Below are 8,626 nucleotides of genomic sequence, written 5' to 3' on the forward strand. Positions count from 1 at the left end.
TACAGCTTCTGCTTGGACAAGAAACACGGCGACGGCTTTTCAACTTCGCTGGAAAAAATCAGCCACACGTCGCTCGCTGACGCTGGGAACACCGCGGTGGGTTGCAAGGTGTGTGTTATGTGCGCTTCCAATAATGCCTTGCACACTTCCACCTCCATATTACTGTATAATCATTCGTAGAAGCCATGCAATAGTTCACAGTCTGATTGGCTTCTGGCTGCCCTGCTCGCGCGAGACAGCTTTGCTCCAAACAAGAAATCGCATCATGCGAGATCGAGACACCCCTACGCCTGACTATGATCCTTTTACCGCTACTACTTACGAAGCAATTGTTTTCCGTACCCTAGGATAAAAAAAAGAAAGTAAAACCCCCTACAGATATGTCATATTGTGTCATTCTTCGCCAACCATGAATCAGCCTGCAAATAAATGCCCACTTATTCACTTTAAGCTCCATAATCAATAATAATAATAATCGACACCCCATAATCAAAATAACGCTACAGTCCTCTCATGTTACGTCATATGCCATGAAACAGCAAGTGGCTTTGGATCTCCTGCGCGCTACAGCGCCACCCGCCTCTCTGGCATGCAATATGCACTTTCACATGTACCACCACCATCGGTGTGTTTTTTCCTCCTCCATATCTGCCTCTCTCCTCTCCACTTCTTCAGTGCGTGGGCTCGCTCTGGAGACATCATTATGAGGCACTTCGCACGAGTGCTGCCTTCAATCAGCCCTCAAATTAATTCTACTACACACACACGCACGCACACACGAGTGCTGATGATAAATGATGACGTGAGGAGAGGCAGTAAATAATGTATTTACAGGCCAACGCGGTGTCGGCGACACCTTTCTGTCCCAGCGGCTTTACAGTTCAAAGCATCATTCCAGGCTTAATTGTAGCCAATCACCACTGAAGGTCACTTTGAGCACTGATACATGTCCCTCTTTTTTTCTTTGCTCATCATGGGTGATTAATAACAAAAATACAATCCCTGTTATTCTAAGGAGGAGAGATAGACATGGAAAGAAAGATATGGGAAGAATGTGACCCCTAAAATCTCAAGTGTGTGTGTGTGCTGTGTTAAAGATGGCTGAAGGTCAGGGAGACACTGAGGCAATCACGCTAATGAAAACAAACGAGGGATTCACTCGGAATAAGAGAGGAGAGAGACGTATCTGTGCGTGCGTGTGTGACACTCTGCTCTACCTCAATATAATCAAACACAACATGGCTGCGGAGAAAGTACAGACATATAAGCAAATTCCTGCCTGTCTTCTGCATTGCACTGTTCTTTTATTTACATGGCCTCCTAACCTGATGCACACACACACCACACACGCCACACAGTACACAAGCAAACATGGCAGCGGCAATATGTGAAGGTTATTCCTGCAGAGGGATGACAGTGTTTATTCAGGAGCAAGCAGGCACACTCTGTGACATTCAACCCGGCAGAGAATGATTAATGCCACCGTATACATATTGGAGGCAGCATGAAGAAGAAAAATGTGCCATTCCGTCCGCTCTTTAGCTCGCCATGCATGGAATAAAAGAGGAGAGACAGAAAAAGAAAACAGGAACAAAAGGAGGAAAGGGCCTGAGTCAGAATAAAACCAACATTACAAGACTAAATGTAAAGAGAATCGACTTTTTAATGAACGCCTGCACCTCTCATTCAATCATTACGTGATTGGCAAGGCAGATATAGAGCTCTCAAGATGCGCTGGTAGGCTATGTAGAAGAGCTTTCCTGTTCTCGCAGGAATTTAGTATAATTGGCACAAAAAGCTAAGTAATTAGTGGAAAATAACATTTGTACTATTTTTTTTTATCTTTTCATGCAGGCTGAGCAATGCTTTTATTGCTTACACCAGCTTTTAACATTTTTTTGCACAATTTCCTACAAAATTATCATTGCTTTGGGGTTTTAGGTCAAAAGAGTGAAATATAATTTTTTTAAGAGTCATAATAAAATAAAATAAAACAGCTCTATTTACATATTTTTAAATAAAATATGACATATTTTAAAATAAATAATATAATAAATAATAGATAAGCTTATATAAATAAAACTATATATAAATAATAAATACTATTTTATATAAATAATACATAATATTTAATAATAAATAAATAATATTTATAATATATAAAAATATCACAAATATATTAAATATATACAGTATGTAAAAAGGCAGCTCTGCCACATCTCTAGGGGTTTATGAAATGACCCAGTGTGATTGTAATATACATTTTAAAATAAAAAATAAAATGAAATACAGAAAAAAATAAATAATACAACTGTAATACATATTTTAAATGAATTAAAAGTAATATAATAGATATAAAATATATACAGTAACATAATATTTTTATTGACATTTTCATCAAGAAACTTCATATGAAACTGTAATATAATAAAAATAAAATAATATCAAATTTAATGCAGCTCTGATATATATTTTAAAGCAATATTTTTCAATACATATTTAAAGCAACAAAAATAATAAACTCGTTTTCATCAAGAAACATGATATGAAGGCAGCCCCACCAAGTCTCAAGGGGGTTACGAAATGACCCAATTATAAAAATAAAATAAAGAAAAAATGGAATATACTACAGCACTCATATATATTTTAAATAAATTAGAAATATCTTATAATATTATACAGTAATGACATTTTATTGATATTTTAATAAAGAAATGGGTTTTGAAATGATCCAATGAGACTGTAATGTAATAAAAAAATATGAATACAGATCTAAAACACATTTGAAAATGAATAAACAAATAATAAACATGCTTTTGGTTGATGTTTTCATTCAGGAGCATGATATGCAGACGTCCTTGCCAAGTGTCAAAAAGGTTTACGAAATGACCAAATGCTGCAAAAAACTAAGGAGCTACAAATGCTAAACAACAATAACGATGTATTTTTTAAAAATGTTGATATGCACGAAAATTGAATGGGTTCTTGCTATGTGCACCTCTCCGCAGCGAAAATGAGTGGTGTGCATAATGCTGCTAACTAACACACAAACTTTTCAAGGGTTTCCTCTCTGGCCAAAGCGTCTGTAATCCCCCTGGTTTGGATAATATTTCCACTGGGGAGCCTCATTACAAATAAACATCAATAATAAGAATTGGGGCTAATTCGGGCCCATCATTTATAAACAAACACCTCAAAGAGAAGAGATGCTGACACAGCTACTCCAACGGATTCCTCGAAATGAGTCATTTTGGATGCTAAATAGAAGACTTAACGTGGGGCGGCAAGGAAGTTGAGCCAAGTCAAACAAACAAAATAAACTGAGTCAGCGCCGCTGTCTGACAGCATCCCGGCGCTTGAGAGGAAGCCCTTTAGTTTATTTTTCATATGGAGGGGATTTGGCTGCTATCAAGCGGCGGCAGGCCAGTATCAAACACGTGTCTGGCTTGTAAACAGGCAGCTGGCGCCTCTCCAAGCTCCCCACGGCGGGTGCCAACTAGTTGTCACACTCATCCCCCTCCCAGCCCCGACAGTATACTGGGGGCTAATGGAGCCTTTAAACATCCTCCGTCTATCTTTACTGCATTTAAGAGGTGCCATGTTGTGTTTGTGCTTCCTCGCGTCTCGTTGTTGACATGCATGCAGCGGGAAGCTGCTCCACCAGTCAAAAAGCATTATTCAGCAGGTCAACAAGCACTTCCACTGCATGGGAGTTTGTATCTGTGCGTGTGTGTGTGTGTGTGTGTGTGTGTGTGTGGATGCACAGCGAGCGCTCCAGGCTAAAGGCACTCACAGTGAAATGATGTTCTCAGACTCGCTCCGCGTTGCCCTCTTTATCCTGACAGGCCACAAATAAATAAGCAGCTCGCTCTGTTACTCTCTCCCCGCAGACGTGACCGCAATGCCTGACGAGAAGAAAACACGATTGTGCTTTATTGTGGAGGCAGCGGCGGCGGGGGACACACCAGCCAGATAAGCGCGGTGTGTTTGTTGCATTTGTGCCACCGTGGGAAACGCTGACAGACAGGGCATGTGAGGACACAACACGCAGTTTTTCAATACAGGGAGGCGCTGCATTCACAACTCCATGCTTGATTGGGTTATTAGTACACAGGATTGTACACTTTTACTATGGCAGCACATACAGGAGATGACAACCAGATGCTACCACAGCACAGGAGTGGTTGGTTGTCTTGCACACTGGAAGGGGGCGTTGCAAAGGAGGGAGACACGGGCTTACTTGGAGGAGGACGTCTCCACTATGCTGCTTAGTTATCACTTTCCATTTCATAGCAGCCCCTTCATGATGGTTTCAGCCCAATGACGTAGACCAGTGGTCGGCAACCCGCGGCTCTTCAGCCTCCTTGTTGTGGCAGCCACGCCGGGCTCTGCAAATTTTTTTTAACACCGAAACAGAGGAATTCTTTCTCGTTTTCAAAAATAGTTAGAAATATCCGACTCACTGCCAGTCCGTGAATGCATCTACACTGCGTTCTGACTGCTGAATGGATGAGAAAGAGAAAGGGAAGGGGGGTCAGTTTGTTCAGTGAGTGAGACACAAAAAAGACGTTTAGACAGTGTTCTACTCCCTCGGTAAGTTATCCATAACCACGAATATGTCCCTAAAAAGAAAATGATCGGAAGAAAACAGTTGAATTCTGAGTGGATATATTCCTTTGCCTGCGCTGCCGATGACGCTCACTTACCCGCTCGTGTGCTTGATGTGGGGCGAGAAAAACAAGCAATCAGCTTTTTCTGACCAGGCCCCAACTGCAGATGGGCGTAAGGGAGCGATTTCAGAACTAGTACGGAAGGTTGGGCAGAGCAAACATTCTTTCAAGAAGTGCATGGAGGCTCCAAACTCAGACAATGTTGGTTGGCTTTTCTCCACTGTCTATTTTCACTTTCACTTTCTTTGACACACTGCCATCAGAAGTGTCTGCCTCACACTTGGAAGACATAATGAAGGTTAAAAAGTGAAAAAGTTAATATAAAGAACAAAAGCGATGATGCCCTTCCTCGGTGTTGCGACGCCCGATTTTGTATAATTCCAGCGACGCGTGCGCACATACAGTAACTACTCCTCTATTCTTTTTGTACAATGTTATTATTATTATTATTTTATTATTTTATTTATTATTATTATCATTTTACGAATGGAAGTGCGTCATAACCACAAAATGTCGTAACACGAGGACCACCTGCAACCATTTTATTATGTCTTCTCAGGGGTTGGAATTCATGCTTCCCCTCAATGAACCGCAGCTCCGCAGTGCCGACAGCACTCATGCAGCCCCAGACATACCACCACGGTCAGTTATCTTGCTACTCGCTTGTGTTAACAGCTGTTTAGATGACACTGGCTCTGTGTTTGCTCATTTTCAGTGTGTGGTAAACCTATACTGCTATACAAAGCTGTACACTGACTACTCTAAAGGGCATTCATTTCCATAATATTATCCCTTGAGAAGGTATCAGGTCTTTGATATCATTCACGCAGAAATCCTGCAAAATGTACGCATCAGAGCTGTAAGATTACCTCTGGCGTTTATCAATAGTTGCCTTCTACACAGAAATTCCCACACTTGGTTGTGAAATTCCCTTCCACACAGGCATAGTCCCGGCTTTGTTACTACCTCCGAAGAGGGAAAATCACACACACAGACAGGGGTAGTGGAAAATGGCCAGCTTTTAGGGGGGAAATGTTACAACTTCATCGAAATGGAGGCAATCAATAACAAATGGGGGGCGTGTTGACATCCCAAAAGCACAAATCCACTCGTATTGGAACGTGAAACTACACAAATGGACAAACATGAAAGGGAAATGCAGGTTGATTAGGGTTTTATTTAAATGTCCAGAGCAATGAAAGAGGCTTATTTAAATTGTGGTGATGACAAAGAGGAATAGAAAAAAGCCTCTCCCCAGCGTGAGACTTGCAGAAAGACATCTTTGAAGGTTCTCCTTCAAAAAGAAAAAATAACCCGGCGTGCCTCGGCTGCCGCATCGGGGGGATTTCTGTTATTAATTGAAGTTAATTTTCTGGGATATCAGTTTGCCGGGCACGTGGGGGAAGATTGATAGCCCCCACACTGCTCCCGAGTGTTGGGAGGGGGGGGAGAACGACGTCGTTTCCTCACTGGCTTTCACTTTTATCATGCCCAAATCAAATGACAAACATCGCAGGCCAACCTTGGCTGGAGGAGATTTCCATAAGATTAATTAGGCCAGCAAAGACAGAGTGGGCAGGGCCAATATGAAATCATAAATATCGGAGGTGGTGGTGGGGGTGACAGGGATGGGGGTAGAGCGAGCGGCTGGATGAAACATGAAGTCAATTGGACAATGGGTAATTAGTGCAAGCAGCAGCATTCTCAAAGGCACGGGGAGGACGGCAGCAGCCGGGCGAGGGACTCTCAGTTGGCCCCCGTGATGTGGAGGGGCCGTACGGTGGGGCCCACATTTAATTAGCACTACTTTGATACCCACAGGAGTGCCAGGGGGCCCTAAGGGCAACCTAAACAGTGACTGACAAGCACACACCTCTGGACAGCTTCCTCCTCTCCAATTATAGATGCACCAAGCTGAGAGGACGCTGGGTTTTAAGAAAATATATTAATAATAAGGAGAAAACTTTATGTGCGCACACAGTGGCCAAACAAGGGGGGAGGCGGCAGCTTCAGCTTCTTTCTATTTGTGCGCTGCAAATTGGCATTTGGATTAAATGGAGCTTGAGATGCCCGGAAGGCGGGAAGAGACGACAATCTCTCACCTGGCCTGATGCGCTACAGCAGTTTAAAATGGAGGATTAATTTTTAAAGGGATTGAGGCATGCAAGAGAGAAGGACGCTTGGCTTTTTCCCCGTAAAGGACGCATTAGCAAACGTGGTAAAAAGAAAAAAAGTATTTTATTTACATTGTATTTATTTATTATGTTATTATGTATTATTTGTAAAAAATAAACATAAAATCCAGAAAAGAACGTTAAATTTGTATGCAGATTATTTATATAACAAATATATTTTAAAGGGGTAAAAATATGATTCGATTACTTGTAGAAATATTGACAAATACTTGAACATTTTATTATTTTAAATATTTAAATGCATTTCATTATGATATAAAGCCAGATAAAATGGTGTTAATTCTATACCTGTCAACATTTGCATTTAAAAACTAAAGACATTTTCCAAAAATAAGGTAAAAATGAAGGAAAATTAGATACATTTTGTTCTACACGCCGCACGCAACACACGCACACACTCATAGCACTTTATTTATTTGTTTATTTGTATTAATGTCTCTTCTGTTGTTGTTGTTTAATGTATTGGTATTTATGTTTGTGATGTTCTTATTCATTTTCTTGTGTTTTTCTTTTTTTTTTGGGTGAATGACAAGAACAAGAATTTCATTGCATAGCAGAACTACCAGTTTTACTGTGCAGATGACAATGTATGTACTTTATTGTACTTTATTTATCCCACAGCGGGGAAATTTACTTGTTACAGCAGCAAGACAAGTAAAGAGAACAGTGTAAAGAAAGCATAGTGTCTACAACATGGTTCAGGTGGTGCAGGTGTTGTAGAGCCTGACAGCGGTCGGTATGAAGGACCTGCGGAACCTCTCCTTCTTACACCGTGGGTGTAACAGTCTGGTGCTGAAGGAGCTGCTCAGGGAAACAACAGTGTCATGTAGCGGGTGAGAGGTGTTGTCCATGATGGATGTCAGCTTAGCCAACATCCTTCTCTCCCCCACTTCCTCCACGGAGTCCAGAGGACCGTCCAGGACAGAGCTAGCTCGCCTGATCAGTCTATTTATCCTGCTCCTGTCCCTGTCCGTGCTGCCCCCTCTCCAGCAGCCCACAATAAAACTCTCTTGAGTCTTGAATCTCTTTCCACCAGGATTTTGAACAGCAACAACGCACGAGACATTTTAAGACCCAACCGTCTACTGTGGTGCAACGGTGCTATTTTCTTTCGGCCTGACTTTACCAGTGACAGGATACGCTACGCTGATGTTGCTTGAGTCTCGCCGAGCGGACTGGAGGCTGTGATTCTTTTTCACGAACGTTAAAATACGGGAAACTGCGGGTATCAGGAAAGAAAGGCGAGACACAGGAATTTCCTAGGGAATACGGGAGGTACGATTAATATTAATGTAATTAATTCTATTAAAATGTTTAAAATATTTTTACATTGAAAATATACAACAAAATGTATATTTATCCAAACACCGTGCATTAGCAAAGTGGAATAATTTCAATGAATATGTATTTATTAGGATTATATTTCATTCCATTCCAAATTATTTGTATTAATAAAACAATTATAATTAATTTATTATTATTAATAAAAAAAATTGTTTTTTTTCCAAACAAGGTGCAATTTAAATTTATTTAACTAATTAATGGAAAACAAAATACTCCATGTTTTTTGTTTTTCCAGATGGCACATCAGCAATGGTGTCAAAAAAAAAAAAAAAAAGCTCTACACATCTCCACAAACACACAAATGCACAAAGACGTACCAGAAACAGATTGTGCAATATTGATGCACTTTTCGCCGGCTCTCACTAGTTTTATTTTTAATGTGCGGGGATGCGCCTGCACCGACACGTTTTGTGGCGC

The sequence above is a fragment of the Dunckerocampus dactyliophorus genome, chromosome 15, assembly GCF_027744805.1.
Source record: "Dunckerocampus dactyliophorus isolate RoL2022-P2 chromosome 15, RoL_Ddac_1.1, whole genome shotgun sequence".
Lineage (NCBI taxonomy): Eukaryota > Metazoa > Chordata > Actinopteri > Syngnathiformes > Syngnathidae > Dunckerocampus > Dunckerocampus dactyliophorus.